This window comes from Cricetulus griseus, assembly GCF_003668045.3.
Source record: "Cricetulus griseus strain 17A/GY chromosome 1 unlocalized genomic scaffold, alternate assembly CriGri-PICRH-1.0 chr1_0, whole genome shotgun sequence".
In the NCBI taxonomy this organism is placed as follows: domain Eukaryota; kingdom Metazoa; phylum Chordata; class Mammalia; order Rodentia; family Cricetidae; genus Cricetulus; species Cricetulus griseus.
The window spans coordinates 221,736,112-221,753,010 of record NW_023276806.1 but is presented as its reverse complement, the minus strand read 5'-3'; the positions used below and the strand labels follow the sequence as shown (position 1 = coordinate 221,753,010).

General features: G+C 41.7%; 1 protein-coding gene across 2 annotated transcripts in view; it reads right to left on the bottom strand.

Moving 5' to 3' along the window:
• Cdk6 (cyclin dependent kinase 6) overlaps positions 1 to 16,899 on the bottom strand; it is a 199,244-nt gene that overhangs the window by 155,886 nt on the left and 26,459 nt on the right. The window contains exon 4 of one of the 2 annotated variants that reach the window (XR_004772139.1): positions 12,654 to 14,209. The exons of the other annotated variant lie outside the window; for it this stretch is intronic. The gene's annotated coding sequence lies outside the window, so the exon portion shown is untranslated. Of the gene's footprint in view, positions 1 to 12,653; positions 14,210 to 16,899 lie in introns of those variants that run through there. 2 annotated transcript variants of the gene reach the window in all.

Sequence of the window (16,899 nt, the reverse complement as noted above, 5' to 3'; positions counted from 1 at the left end):
CACACACTCTCTCTATATATATATCTCATACACACTATCTCATTCTCTCTCTCTCTCTCTCTCTCTCTCTCTCTCTCTCTCTCTCTCTCTCACACACACACACACACACAGGCAAACACTCACAAATAAAGAGAATTAAAACAGTTCCATTTTAATAGCATCAAAGATACAATATATACTATAAAGTAAGCAAAATCCATTGCACACTAAAAACTACAAAACAGTATTAAAATATGAAAGAAAAAAAGGTGAAACTGAAACCCTCCTATCCTTGGATTGGGACAGCAAGGACTTCTCAAGCTCTGAACTTGAAATGCAATTAGCTGAATTGGACTTTTTAGAAGAAACTAAAAAGCTGGTCTTCAAACCCTTAGGACAGTGGTAAAGGGCTCCAAACACACATGCACACACATGCATGAGAGCGCGCGTGCGCGCGCGCTCACACACACACACACACACACACACACACACACACACACACAGGCAGAGAGAGGCAGAGAGAGACAGAGAGAGAGAGATCTGGAGGACAAACTTCACAATCTGAAAACTTACTACAAGATAACACTACTTAAGACAGTATAGTATTAACAAAGGGGATAAAGAGTCCCATGGGGCAGAATTATGTAGAATAATTAGCATAATTATCTACATGTTTATGCTAGATTTGAACTTTAGCAAAGGTATAAGGCCACTGCCTGGAAAAAGTATACTCCCCAAACATACAGGGTAACTGGGTATCACATGCAAACGAATGAGGCAGGACCCGTCCCACAGCATAGCGTCAACTTAGAAGAAAAAGGATCCTAGCATACACACGGAAGCACAAGTAAGAGAAGAAAGAATATGAGCTGGATTTACCACTGAAAATGTCCACCTTCATGAAACGTCCAGTGCCTTAGCTGTCCAGCCACCCAGTCAACAGAGGATGGATTCCTTGAAGGGGAATGAGCAGTTTCTAAATTAAGGTTGTGAGAATGTGTGCACAAGAACTTCATGAACATACACGCTACAAAATACCGTGGGTATTTTCAATGGGTGAATTGTGTGTCAATTATGACTCAAAGCTTAACCGCTACATCCTCCCTTTTATAGTCCGGGGGGGGGGGGCCCTCATAATCTTGCTACCAACACCTACCACTCCATCCTCATCTTTCAACTGGATTCTACCCATGCCTGGTTTTTGTGCTGCCAGCTATACAAGTGGCGGGATGTTTTCTTCTGTCTGGTGACATCTCTTTCAGCCGCCAAGAGATGAACATGCCTCGTGATCTACACTTGTGTTTACTCCAGCACCCCGCCCGCCTTCTGTACTATACCACACCTGGCCCACTGGAGGCACTCAGCCATGACTTTGAATGAATGAATGAATGAATGAATGAATGAATGAATGAATGTGACTGTCTTATAAGAGTGTGCCCTGTGTGTCTGGAAACAGCCCGAGCCAAGTCTGATAAATTAAGAGGGGGTGGTGCTGGGGAGGCTGAGTAATAGTCTTCTGGGCCCAAAAAAGAGGTGTGATAATAAAGGAAAGATGTTGATTTTTTTTTTTTGGTTTGGCTCATGAAACAGCCCTGAAGACAATTCTAAAGAATGAAAATGTTTTTGCTTAATTACAATGGAGCTAGAATAAGTAACTGGACTGCGTCCCATGCATGGGACAGGATCTATTTGGTCATGATCATGAAAGCTCTGCTACAGCGTTATTCATTTGTCTCATTATTTTCAGGTCACATGGAATAAGACAATTGTCCTTTTATTCAACACATTCCATTTTCTAAGGAGTCAATTTTTGAATAAATTACCCCATTTCCCTTTCTGCTTCTTTTCCTCAATAACTGTCCTGACAAGTTGAAGAAACGTTTTATTTTCAGAAGGGTGATTTTTCTTCGTCTTCCTTTTTCCCCCTATTCCAAAGAGGGAAGCAATTTGCTAGTATTTAATTTAAACCTACCCCTAAATTCAAGGAAATGTCCGGCTCATGACATTCACGGTCTTCAGAGAGCAATTTATATTCAGTATACATTTGGGTTCATTTAGCTGTCACAGTGTATCTTCAAACCAAAACTGGGTCACAAAATGTTTTAGGACAACAACGTTATTTTTACTCTTTCAACATTCTGAGGACTGCTCAAGGAACCAAAAGCTCCCCGAAAGAGAAATGCATACCTCAAACCAGGCTCACATAGGCCTTTGTCCTGGCTTCGATTACAATACGATCAAAACAATAGAAGACAACTGGCACGCACCACAGCACATTTCAACCACATTCCTTCTTCCAAATCTAGATCCTGATACACTGATGTCCCCCTATTTTAAAATGTCCCTCAAAAAGTTTTCCTCATGGCCTGAAGACAAAAATCCTGGTATTTTAACTGACCTAATTTTTCAAGTGTCCAAGTTTCATAGGTTTTTATATCATGCACATGGAACCAGTGTGCATAAACATTACATGTAAGCCTTAGATTAATAAGTGTCAGTGTTTCTGCCCAAGCCATGTTCCTCTCTGCCACAGAGAAATCGGACGGACGGACGGACGGATGGACGGACGGACGGATATATATAGAGAACAATGACCATATGAGCAGCAGGTGAAGTTGATATGAGAACTCTACAGGCTCTCTCCAAAAAAATAAAACAAACAAAAAATAACAAAAAAATTCCCTTCAGTAAAAACAGAAAGCCTAGCAGTAAGTGTACAAGTGTATTCACACCTTTTCTCAAGTTATAAACAAGCATTAAATCAGTACCACTTGACTTATATTAGAAGATGAAGCCAACTTAGTTGCTTATCACTTTAATGAATCAGGTAATGTAACTCTATGAAACCAGCCTTCACTGACATGTTCTGAGATGCTAAGATGATGATAAACCAGACAGTTTAGTCTCTTGTTGTCTTCCTAAACAACTCACAAAATTTCAGAAAACTGTAATCACTAAATACCTATTTGTTATAAGCATGCCGACTTTTGTGTTGACATTTCGCTTCTATCTGCTGTTTGCAGACACACAGTTTATTTCCCTTGCAGAAAGGAAAACACAATAGGAAACTGCAGGGCATTTTTTTCCCCCTGCAGCTATCCCCAAGAAAATGATCTACTTAGAGGTAAGGTCTCACTAAGTAGCCTTGGTTATCTTCGAACTCTCTATGTAAACCCAGGCTGGCCTTGAGCTCACAAAATCCTCTTGAGTGCTGTAACTGAAGCTTTGAGTCACCACATCCGGCAGGCCTTCTCTACCAAAACAGTTAAGCTTCAGATGATTGTGTATTTGAACTATTTAATATTGAAATAAAAATACCAGGAAAATACTCCATTTGTAGTAGTTAAGTGCCCATCACCATCAAACTTAAAAGTTACTTTTTAAGTCTGCTGGCAGTTGTTTCAATAAAGACACAAAAGCAACCTCAAATAGAATATGAGGCAGATAGCATGGGGGGTCTGGAACCAAACTAAAGGACAAAGTCTAATACTGACATAGGGAAAGGAATGCCTGAGCTGTAGACTGAAATATTACATGCCAGGACGAGGAAGCAAATGAGAACATGACACCAACAAACCAACAAAATAGCCCATCTTTATAAAAGTGAATTCTAGAAAGAGACACTTTGGCCCCTTGTAGCTAAGTCTTACCACATATACGGGAGTTTGTACATCAAACTCCTTTCCCTACCGCAATCAAAACGGATGCACTGGGCACTGAGGCTGAAACTAAAGGACACTGAAGTTATCAACCTCCAACTCCCTTGAGGGCTCCAAATTCTCAAAGCAAGGGTCTCCCTGTAATAGGGCTTTCACATGGTCAAGTACGGGAGAAAGACAATGCCTTGGTTGGTAGATCCAAGCACATTCAAGAAGCTCAGCATTTACTGGAAAAGATTACAGTCATGGTTTTGGTTCAAGCCTCATTTTTTGTGAGGCTGGCAGGAATGTGTCATCCCAGTCTCTCAACCCCTCTAGGGATACTAATAAATTTGAGCTCCACAAATGCCAGGCAGATTCTGGAATATGGCAATTACAGCACAGAAGTGGTGGACGGTTGGCCAGCAGTCATTCTGACTATCTCCTAAAAGGCAACAGTGGTCCCTTGACCTCAGGGTGTATATACCTGGTCTTCATAATGCAACAGAATGTCTGGATTTGACTTTAACTCCAGGCAGTCTGAAGACCCATAAAAATAAAGACAACACCTCTGGATGTGTTTACCACGCTCATTAAAACTTCTGCCTTTGGGTAGCAGAGATAGATCTTTTTAGGAGACGCTAATCTTAAACTAGTTTACACTGAATTATCTTGGTAATGGATTGCATCACATGACAGGAACTGATACAAGGTAAGGACAGATACAATAACTCTCTTTCCACTGAAAATCAGTGGTTGGGGGCACCTTGCCACCTTCCTGTGTTAACTGTAGACACAATAGTGAGTGAGCAAAACCTCTTCCCTCCACAACCAAAATCACTGTCCCAGGGAATACACTGTAATTGAAGAGTCTCAAGAGGGTTGCAGTTAGAAAACAAAGAAGCTGATGGCTCCTGACTGGTGACATCAAGAGACTTCTGTTGACACTAGGTAATCCTGGTCACAGCTTTAGTTCTTCAAAACTCAGATCTGTCCCTATGTATCCAATGTAAGACTAAACAAAAACATTCATTAATAAAAAGTAGAAAAAAGCAGGGCATTGGTGGCACAGGCCTTTAATCCCAGCACTCGGGAGGCAGAGGCAGGTGGATCTCTGTGAGTTCCAGGCCAGCCTGGTCTCCAGAGCTAGTAGAGCTAGTTTAAGGACAGCCTCCAAAGCCACAGAGAAATCCTGTCTCGAAAAACAAAAAAAGTAGAAAAAAGACAGGGCCAAATCTTTGCATATTTTAGTATACATTCATCTTCTCCCAAATTAATAGCATATGACTTGCTTCTGTCCAAGAAAGATAACCACAAAAAACAACTAAAAATGGAACAATTTTCAATAATCCATAGCTAGATGGTATGAGGAAAGTGCTTTAAAGCGTCCAATATCAAAGTGCTTTATCAAATCTTTTGCATTTCAACTTTAAGCTAACATTCGATGAAAAAAGAATTCAACAAACTGATGTTTAAGAGAAGTTTTGCCCAGCCTTTACCAAACAGTTAAAGACAAATTTTTCACAAATTAAGTAAAGAGCTCTTAAATTTCTCTTTTTCAAAAATGCTATCCGAGGCTCAGGGAATGTCAAGGAAAAGGGGGAGGCCAGACTGAAGGAGCCAGAGGACCAGGAAGTCTGCTGTGAGACTGTCTAGATTTTGACAGTGTGGCCACACCAACACAATCTCAATGACACAGATGCCTAAACAAGACCTGAACAATGGGGGGAGGGGGACATGCTGGGGGACAGCCCTGGATGAAGAGCTAGTGGCAATTAACAGTAGCTAAGAGATTCCTCAGGGATGAGCCCCCTAATTGTTTACCCAATACAAAGTGCTCAGCCCTAAAAACATACATTATACCAGCAACATTGAAAGGGCTTGGTAGTTTGCATTTCTGTATTTATTTATGTATGTCCGAGAGAGGCAATATTAAAGCATTAAAGACAGGGAGAATGCAGGGGTGGAGCATGGGAGGTAAGAGTTGAGGGAGGAGAGAAAAGGGGGATGTGCTATAACTACATTTTAATTAAAATTATTTTTACACCTTTTTTTAAAAATAAAAAAGGCGTGTATGGAAGAGAAGGTACAGAAGGGGAAAGTACCTTTTAAAGGGGAAAAAAGAGGGGAAAATCAGTATCTTTTTAAAACCAGGAAAAGAGGAAATGTGGAGGAGAAGACGTGGAAGGGGAAAATACCAATTAAAATGAGAAAAAAAAGGAGAAACAGCAGAAAAGAGTGAGAAAAATGCAGAGAGAGAGAAGGAAGGAAAGAGGGAGAGAATGGAGAAATGGGAAAGGAAAGCGGAACTAGGAAGTGGACAGAGCTACTCGGGAAATAAACGTTCCTGAGTTTCTGCAAACATGTCCCCTTAACATTCTGTGAGTCAATCCACTCTCAGCATATAAAGAATATGTTACACAGAACTTTCTAAACAATAAACAAAGAATACAAAACAAGGAAACCTGACATTCAGGCAAAATCAGGTCATGACTTAGTTGGGGCCAACCAGGGCCTGAGAGACCATGAAGTGTTCATTTACACGCTGGCTATGAGGTGATGAGACTTACAATGGGAGAATCTGTTTGTTAGGTAGGACTCTTCCCAGCATGCCTTGTCTTCAGTACTCCATGGAGTCTTCATTCATTAATGAGGGAAGAGTCTTAGAGGGACCAAGCCTATTGCCCAGGTCCCTCTTGCAGTCACCTCCTGTACCGGCTCTCTCCTCCTACTGTCCCAGCATTCCCATAGCCCAGTCTCTCCTCCATAACTCCTTTCTTGCAGAAAAGCAAAGACATTTATCCTTCCTGTGGATTTTCTACCCCTCTCACGATCCATGGGCTTGAGGGAAACGAAAGTTCCAGAACCAACCTTGAGTCTTTTTGCAAAAAGACGCCAAAACCCAGCTTTCACTGTGGAGTCTATACCTCCCCTGTTACATATACTCAAATTAGCATCTCAGGGGAGAGGTGTAAAAGGGAGACCATATCAAGGTCTCTTTATTTTCCATCTAGTGAAAAGTAAAACCTTTTTTTTTGTCCCAAGTCTGATGCTTACTACTAAAACAGTAAGTTAAAAAGTTTTGCGGGGAAACTTCCAAATGGGCTTTATCCTTGTAGGTCTCAATTCTTAAAATGAATTACATGAAGAATTTTAGTATGAATACTTCCAAAATATCTTCTTTATAATAAATATAAAATGAACAAAATTTTCAAAATTAGTCAACAATGACATTTTGAAACACATTACAAATTTTATCGCCCCCCCCCCCTTTTTTTGGTCTTTACCTGTAATAGGAAGTCCTTCTAAACACTGGATATAAGCCCTTTATAACAAAGGCTGTTTCTGAAGTCTGTAAAAAGTGAACTGGAATTATTACCGTCTTCAAAGATCCTTTTATAAACTGCTTTGTATAAATAAACTCATTTGATTACTACCTGATATTAAAAGGATGTCCAGTTTAAAGCTACAGGTCATTGTTCCAGTTCACTTCTCTATTGCTGTGCTAAAACACTGACCGAAAGTCATTGGACAAGGGTGACTCCAATTACAGTCCCTCACTCAGGGAAGCCAGGGCAGGAACCTGGAGGCAGGAACCGAAGCAGACACCAATGAGGAACACTGCTTATTGGCCTGCTCCTTGCCGCTCCATTTACTTGCTTTTTTGTATCACCCAGGACCACCTGCCCAGGGGTGGCACTGCCCCGCCCCCATGCTCCCCCCCAAGCTGGGCCCTCATACATCAACCATTAATCACAGGAGCAGCCCACAGACCCGCCTACAAGCCAATCTGCTGAAGGCAATCCCTCAGCGAAGTCTGCTTCTTCCCGGATGAGCCACTTTTTGAAGCTAAGCAGCACATCCAAGCTTCTAGCCTTTCTTTTTGGAAAGGGTGTAAACAAAGGTATGGAGCAGTTATGGTTAACATGGCCCACCTGGGATTTCTCCAGAACTGCCTGTTCCTCTCTTCCACCCTGCCATTCATTGAACACAGTAGGACTATCTTCCAAAGCCAATGTTAGGAAGGACAGCATGTTGTCTCTATACCTTAAGAGTGTCAAGTATTCTTCAAAGAGCCTTTCAAAGTATGTTGATGTATGCTTCAATATTCTAATAAAAACATCAACCTTTTTGAAGACTTGGTTTATTAAAAAATTGACCTACTATTTCTATGTGACCTCCAGGGTTAGCAAATAACTTTTACTTGCCAAAATCATAGGGTACATCATTTCCAACAAACAGAACTCTATTTTCTCCTCCATTATTACCAAAGGGTGGTCTAAGGACAGGGTGTCTATCTACTACACAGCAGCTATTATGTCTTTTTAACAATCAGACTACCACAATTTCTGTACATAACTGCATTCCCCACCATTTGAAGTTTATAACATGTGCTCATTTCTGTGATATTAAAGTGCACTAAGTCTCTGCATGCTCTCATTCCATTAGGTGGTAAAATTAATAGGGATGCCCACACATTGCTATAAAGGAGGGTTTTCTCAACCGTGGCATTACTCAGTTGGGAATTATCCACTGTCCTTAGCAACTGCCCTACCCTTTATGCACCAGACACCAGTAGCACTCCTGTTAACAATTAAAGATCTCTTCAGATGTTGCCAAATGCCCCAGGAGCAACTTTACATTCACGTGTGTACTGAGGCCATACAGCATAGTTCACCTTGAGTAGGGCTGATGTAATCTTAAAACATACTCTTATATAACCCAGGATAACTGGCATAACTCAAGTCTTGCGTACTATGCTAGTTACTGTATCTGCATATTACCTCTACGTATTAAGGAAATAGATTATCTCATACAACCTACCAAAGAGCAAGCATATTGATTGGTTAGATGAGATGAGCGAAAAATCAGTCAGGAAAGGCAAAGAAAAGCAGGCAATTCTTTGGGGGGGGCACATAAGCAGGCTGCTGGAAGAAGCAGCCAGGCACTGTAAGAGACCCAGGTAGGTAGAGGCAGACTTATGTCCAACAGGCAGGAGTGTGTAGGATGATTCCAGATTTCTGAGAAAAATAAGTTTACAAATGGCAGACACATTCCATGGGAGAAAGTGTAACATGAAGTAAAGACAGCTGCTGCAAAAAGGATGAAGAGAAGTGACTCATCTGGTTCTCTATTGAGGAAATGCTAGAATAGGGGAAACGGCACCAGGGACACGAAAAGGGTACCTATGAAACTTGGCTGACGTACTGTCGTAACATGTAAAGTAGGAGAGACACTCACTTTCAGGGTTCACATCTTGTGACTTGGCTGATGAAAAGGACAGACACATGTGGATGGGGATGAGGACACACACACAATTTGTGTATGTGTGTCTGTCTGTCTGTCTCTGTGTGTGAATCTGTATGTGTGTGTCTGTTACTCTCTTTCTCTGTCTCTCTCTCTGTGTAGGAGAAGGCTCAGTTGGCAAAGTGCTTGCTACATAAGATGAGGTCCTGAGTTCATTCCGCAGGATCCCCCCAAAAGATAAAGATCTCAGTAATACTTGTAATCCCGGCACCAGGATGATGGAGACAACTGGATCCCAGAGCCCCACTGGCTAGCCAGTGTAGCTGGACTGGTGAGTCCCAGATACAGCAGAGACTGTCTCACCAAACAGGGTGGACAGTGCCTGAAGCCTAAAGTTGACCTTTGTTCTCCATGAGCACATGGACACAGGCGCACTTGCACACGAAGGAACACATCACCCCAAACAAGGGAAAGTGAAGCCTATACTAGCCAATTACAACATTCATAAGTTTCCGTATGAGTCAACTGAATTAATTCTAAGAGTCACTGTTTTATTACCTCATATGGATTTAATGCTATTTTATAAATGGAGACATTAAAAGGAAAACTACAAAAGAATACTCAACCTCTATGATTCATGAAGGTGATAAAGAGCAGTGTCATTCTGATTAACCTTAAAAACAAATCAAAAACCCACCCCTGATTTCCTAACAGAGTCCAAATATAAGAAACACAAAAATCCAATGGCTGGCAAAATAAAAAGTTCAACAACCCTTTTGACTTCTAACCTTCATATCCAAGGTTCCAGTTCCAAACTACATTCTCAGGGAACCTCACATTTTCTAACCCTTTTTGTGGGTTTTTTCCTTCTCAGGCACTGATGAGAATGGAAAACACTGACACTGGGAATGCTGATATTTTGGGCAATCAGAGTATTAACTGGTTAGTATTCAGGCATCTGTCCTGGCCTGCCCTTGGGGTTCTGACAGGACACGCCCTCAGCTGCAGCCACTGAGAGCACCATCTGTGCACGTTCACCATGTTCCCTTTTAAAGGGGCCCTGCCCACCTCCCGTCCTCTCTATCTTCTCTCCTTCACTGTTCTGCGCTCTCTCTCTCTCTCTCTCTCTCTCTCTCTCTCTCTCTCTCTCTCTCTCTCTCTCTCTCTCTCTCTCCCCTCCCTGCCCCCCTCTTCTTGTGTCTCTCCAGCTGCTTCTGAACCCGGAGGCTGGTCTCCCCGCTCCCCGTTTTATGATCCCTAATTAAAACCCCCCTGTACTTGAACCCTGTCTCACATCATCTTTCTCTTCAGTGCTGCTTTTCTTAAATTACAACAGCTGAACATTTTCCCCAATCTAACCTTTAAGTACTTTTTGCCTTCTATAAATTGGTATTAAATGGTACCTTTGTAATGCTTGGTACTGTCAAATTTTAAATGTTGTTTGGTCTCTATCAGAGACACTACAAGCATCTCTTCTTAGATGTGACAGGTAAAATGGGTTCAGAGACTATCCAACACCCCTGGGGGCAAAGTCACTCCTGACTCAATACAGCTGCTGCAATGTAAACATGGGAGACAAATCCACACTCTTGCAATCCCAGATTTAAAGACTAAACAAACAGAAGAATTGCATAAACAATTAGTGACAGTTTATAATTTCTTCACCTTTAAGTACACAGTGCCTTTTCTTTGAACTCAAAGGACTGAAGGCCCAATAGAAGATAACTGGTCACATAATCAGTACCTGAATGTAGATACACTAAGGCTGGCCCAGGCCAAGTAGGAGGCTGAGTCACTCAACTATTCCAAGCAAGTTCTCACTTTCTATGGCTCAAGCCACACAGGATCAAAGAGACACTGCTTTGGAGTTTGTCCTTTCCAGCATCCTAGTGAGTTAATTATACGTAAGGTGTTTTCCAGGCAAGCAAATTTTCCCGTTCAATAGTTTAAAATAAAAATTCATTTTCTACCATGGAGCTCTCGCTTTCTGTTTTGCAGAGCCTGGCTTTACCCACCAATGCAAGTGAACTCAAGAGAGCAACACAACTAAAGATCGGTAACACTCATTCACACAAGTTCAATTCTCAGGATGTCCTTTCTAAGGCCACACTGTAGTTAATATTGGAGAGGGTTTCATATGATTAAAACAAAAAACAAATGAGCCCGGCCCCCTAAATCTTGGAATCCAATTTTAAACCTGCCTGCTAACAAAGAATGGCTCCAACACGGGAACTTCAAAATGGCTTACTACTTATTCTACAGCTTTGTCTTCATGACACTGGTGTTTTGTTTGTTAAAGGATAAGACCATAGCAACAAGCCATGACACAGCAGGTTCTCTCAGCCATGTGAAAGGGAGCTGAAGGCCAGTCCTATACAGGCGGTGTCTTCTCCACACCACACCTCAGGAGTGAGTGGGGAACCACACAGTTGGTGCTGTGTAGACCACAACAGCTACATGGAAACAGAGGTTACAAAGGAGTCTGAGACAGGAAGACACACAGGAAGCAGCAGGAGAAGGAGGCAGGGCAGACAGAGGGAAGAAATCTCAGGGCCACTCCCTAGAACCAGACAGCATGCACTCCCTAGAGACTCCCTGAGTCCTGAATCCCTGTCCCAGAAGGCCAGATGGATAAAAATTCTCACAAAAGCCTTGTCTCCTTGCCATGAGATCCCTCCTTTCGAGGGTGGCTGCACTGGCCTTTTCTTACTTACAAGCTTAAATCCACTGGCCCAGGCCTAATCTACACGAGCTTCTTTTCCTGGCTTTAAAAATGTCACTTACATTTCCACCCTATGGGCCTGTGCAACGACTCAGTAAAAGGCACTTGTTGCTAAGCCTGGTGACCTGATCCAATACTTGAGACCCAAGATGGGTATTGGGAAAACCATAACATAAACATCTCTCTCCCTCTCTCCCTCTCTCCCTCTCTCTCTCTCTCTCTCACACACACACACCCTTTAATAGTTGGGAGACTTCCACTTATAGAATATATGTGCAAACCGTGAACTAAAAGCTTCCAATATTCAACAAAGAATTTTGAAGATGTATCTTTGACTATTAAAAATGCCTGTATCACGGATGAACAATTCTGAAGCACCCCTTGTGGTCCCCAAGCATCCCTGAGTTTTAACTTCTCATTATTTTATTAACATCTCTACAAAAAGACAAAACTAAATGCAAAGCAGATTTGCACGTGTCCCTGTATGAACCTGGAGGAGGGGGATCAGGGAGGGTTTGAGGGGAAATGAAGACTAAAGCTGATTACCAAGTATCTCTTCGCTTAAAGCTGTCAGTTTATACTTTAATAGCTGACAATTGTGTCTGCAGAATGAGATAATAGGCATGGTAAGCCTTGCACGATAACGTTGGTGATAAAACCAACAGAAACTTAACATGTGGAAGACACCAAAAACTGTTAGTATGAAGCACAATAGCTCTGTTAAACGGCATTTTTCTACAGCAAGGCTTAACGCTGGGTGAATTCTAGATCAATTTACCTTATGCTTCCCTGAAACAAACAGGCAAGAAGAAAACAAGGAAATGCATGCTTTTTCAAGTTTTGGACAACAGTTTAACTATCTAAGATAAAACACCCAGAAGTTCTGAACTATGTGACACTGAAACCCAATGTAATTTTTTCTGCATTATTACCTTGCTCATTTCTCCTGCTGAGTCTAGCTAGAGGTGTTTTCTCTGAGTCACAAGTTCTTGCCAAACATACCTTTGGGTTATATTTTAAAACTCTAAATGATGTGTTTTAAAATGTTCATATCTTGGTTTTGTGTCATTTTCTCTTTTTAATCTACTTTCTGAATTTTCTTTTTTTTTTTCTTCTTCTCATGCTCCATTAGTCTATTATCTTAACTTCCTGATTGACTTTTATTATTTTGGGAGAGAATAGGTTAAAGATGATGGTGTAGAGGACTTCAGGGGACACCTTACAAAATTAGCATATGAAAATAAGCAGCTGATTGACTGAGAGGAGGGCTGCAATTCACCACAGAGGCTGACCACCCGCCACTGGAGGAGAGTAGAGGCACTCCAGTGTCTGAAGGTGGCCTGGGGCTATTTGTACTACGGTCACAGTCACACACTCCAGTGCGGTGGAGACCAGGCATACACACAATGTGTGTGAGACTACACTAAGAAAGAATGCAAAAGAGCCCAATTCTCTGTCCAGCAGGCAAGGTGTGCTAATAACTGCTCTGACTAACATCCTCCCTTGGAAGCTATCTTTTCCTAGTTCGGCTGTCCTGCTCAATTCTCTGTGTTCCAGGATACACGAACCGAAAACCCCTCTAGAGATGTCCAAGGAACCTCTAACATGCCCATCTCAGCCTCTTTACCTTTCTGTCCATAGATGGGATTCTATCCGTGAGACATTAAACCAAATCATAATACAACTGGTTTTGTTTATCTGACAGGCATGGTGACCCTTCTTCCACCCATCATGAATAGAATTTTATTTACTGTGACCCGCAGAAGGCACCTCATCACAATTGCCATTTTATACTGGGATTAAAATAAAGATAAATCTTAGAAGTATTCTCTTCATAGGTTAAAAAACACAATATTCACCAAATCAGCATAATGAAAACTTAATCAAAACGTCCATTTTTATGCTGTGGCACAGTCTCAGAAGCTTGTGGTTTTAGGCACACAAGCCTAACTTTAAGATCCTACAGCAGCATCTGAGAAGTCATGAGAAGTGGGTTTCCTTTTGTCTTGCCTATATTGCACAGCAACCTTACACTCTTTAAGTCATTTGTGATGGTTCAGAGTGCTCAGTTCTAAAGGGACAATTGTCCAAATGGTGTACAGTAATGTCACAAATATGTCTGAAACACCTAAGTATCTTCTACGACCTAGAAGGTAAACACTGATTAAACGCTTTACCCTGAAACCAGCGGGAATTCTGAGAGCACAAACTGGCTTTATAAGATGTCTGTCTTACACGGGGGTGGGCCTAGGCCCTATCCCAAAGGATATGACAGACTCCGAAGACTGCCCATGGAAGGCTTCCCCCTCCCCCTCCCTGAGGAGCAGAAATGGTACGGCATAGGTAGGGTGTTAGTGGGGGGCAGGGGAGGAGGGGAGGCAGAGGGAATGGGGATTTACATGTAAAACAATCTGTTTCTAATTTAAATAAAAAATGGAGAAAAGAAAAAAAAAGATATCTGTATTTACCTACTATTATATTTTAGTCATCAGCGGAGTGAAATTCCATGTTCAACAGTTTCCACCCTTGTGAAAATCTCCTGCTCTGGAATGAAGGTCTTCATGTAATTTCTCAAGTGTTTTGAGTTGGATGGTCAGATGAACAACCAGAAGAACATAACCCACTTCCAGCCGGTAGGACCAGTCAAATAAATAAAAATATGTTTCAGAAGACTACACACTGACTACATGGTTTCAGTATGATTATGTAACAAGACTCTGCTTCAAAGTTAAACTTTCATTTGAATTATGTGCACAAAATTATCAGGGCTTTTGGGTAGGGTTCCTGCTTTTGCTTCTTAGCAGGTGGCTAAAGGGCCAGGCATTCTTCCTATTTATGAAGCCTTAGTCAAGATGAAAACACATGGATGCCTTTAATAGTAAACACTAGCATTTTAAATATAGCCACTGTGATGGCCAGTACTCACTGTCAACTTGACACAATCTAGAATCACCTGGAAGACGGGTCTCTAGGATTTCCTGAGAGAGAATGCTTTGATGACATTAGTTGTTTTGGAAGTGCCATCTTAATGAGAGGCCTGGCCATTGTCTAGGCCGGGGACCCTGGACTGCAGAAGACGCAGCCAGCAGGCTGAGCACTAGCAAGCCTGCACCCGCCCCTCTCTGTCTTCTCATTTTGGATATGATGTGACCAACCTTCTGGAACTCCTGCTGCCTCATCACCAAGATGGACTGTATCTTAAACCGTAAGTTAAACTGGTCCTTCCTTCCTTAAATCACTTTTGCCGGGGTATTTTATCACAGCAACAGGAAAAGAAAGATTTTAGCCATATTCTTGCCATAACACCTCTAATTTCTTCACTGTAAACCAGTAAATAATTTCCTTAATAAAAATGTATTTTTAAGAAACAAAATATCCAGATGTTTAAAAAACTTTCAAACAATTTTATATATTTTAAAGAAATGTATCAACACAGAGAAACTGTCAGCTAGGTCCTGCAACTGATGACATGACAGCCTACAAAATCTCAGGGAAACCCGAGATTTTGTGAAGTTTTGTGAAGTTTTTCATCTCCGTGTGTGCTTACCACTGACAGAGAAGGTGGAACACCTTTGGCTTGTCTGAATTGCAAAAGGGGCCTAATGTGGACTACCTAGAAAGTGACCTTCCCAGTAGACCCACGATGGCCTTTGGTGAAGCTCAAGAAGCAAACACTATAAATGCTTGAACTCCGTTTCCTTCCGCTTTTGTCTGTTCATAGTTTGCAGAAACAATAAAGACCAAATGTATTACAGCTGGGCTGTCCCAAGATGTAAAGATATATTTACTTACAGTCCAGGGACAAAACTACTTCCTTAAGCTGAGTAGTGAAAAACACATAGGATCTGGTGCAATTAATTAAAAAAAAATAGAAAAAGAAAAAATAATGGCACATTTCCTTTTATGATTTTAAAAAAAAATACCTGATTCTAAGAAGTCCTCAGCTTGGACCAGTCATTTGATGCCAGCCCGGCTGGAAAAGGGAAACCAGGAAGTGCTGAGTCATCAAGAGTATGCACAGCCCAACTGTCAGCACTTCGGATGCCAGATTCAAAGGTGAGCCTCCTTCCTTTGACCTGCCACTCCCCTGGGTCTCAGTTGTTCAGCGCACACTATGGAATGTCGAATGCAGGCACAGCAAGAACCAGCAACTTAACAGCACCTACTTCAGGCATACATCGTCTCTACACTGGAATAAAACAAACGGTTCACACACACACACACACCACACACACACACACACACACACACACACACACACACACACACAATCTACATGTGTACATATACACTCAACTATTTCCATAATCCATAAGTACACACTTACGAGGTCGACGCCAGTCCATAATGAACAGAATAAATACACTCAGGAACAATCAGACCTTGCAGCTTTAAAACAGTCTGCATGCAGGAGACAGCTGTTTGGCACAGGGTCTGGTACAGTCTGCAGGCTGTGACAAGGAGCAGTTTTCTTCAACGCAAGCTACAACCATTTATATTTATGTGTGTGTGTGTGTGTGTGTGTGTGTGTGTGTGTGTGTGTGTGTGTGTGTGTGTTCGATGCCCTGGGTTCAATCCCCAGCACCAAAAATAAAAATATATGTTATTGCCGGGAGTTGGTGGTGCACGCCTTTAATCCCAGCACTCGGGAGGCACAGGCAGGTGGATCTCTGTGAGTTTGAGGCCAGCCTGGTCTACAGAGCGAGTTCCAGGACAGCCTCCAAAGCCACAGAGAAACCCTGTCTCGAAAAACCAAAAAAAAAAAAAAAAGTAAAAAAAAAAATGTGTGTGTGTGAGTTACTGATTTTGTCAAGATTAAATGATTATAACTCTAGTTTCCAACAACGGAACATCAAACAGTGCCCACCTCAAAAACTTTATCAGCAATTTATATTCATTTAACTAGCCAAACTTTAACAGGTAAATCCAAATGATATTTGCATGATTGAAATGCTTGCCATAATAGAAAACTGTAAAGAATGTAATAGCCTGGAGTTGAGATGTGTGTTCTAGTCATTTAAACTCTGTCTTTATCTATAAAATGGTTAATAGTCCTGCCCTGGCTTCTTTTCCTGTTGCTATAAGAATGATGCTGAAGTAGACAACAGTCAAGATAAAAATGGAGTGAGGTGTTTGGTAGGTGGTGGGTGGTGCTACTGACTGACCCCATTCTCACTATGTAGCCCAGGCTAGCTCTGAATTCCAGATCTTCCTGTCTGCCACCCCCCACCACAGTGCTAAGATGACAGGCTTTCATGACCACACCTAATCTTCCTTATATATTTATTACTATTTTATTATCGTCTGTGTATG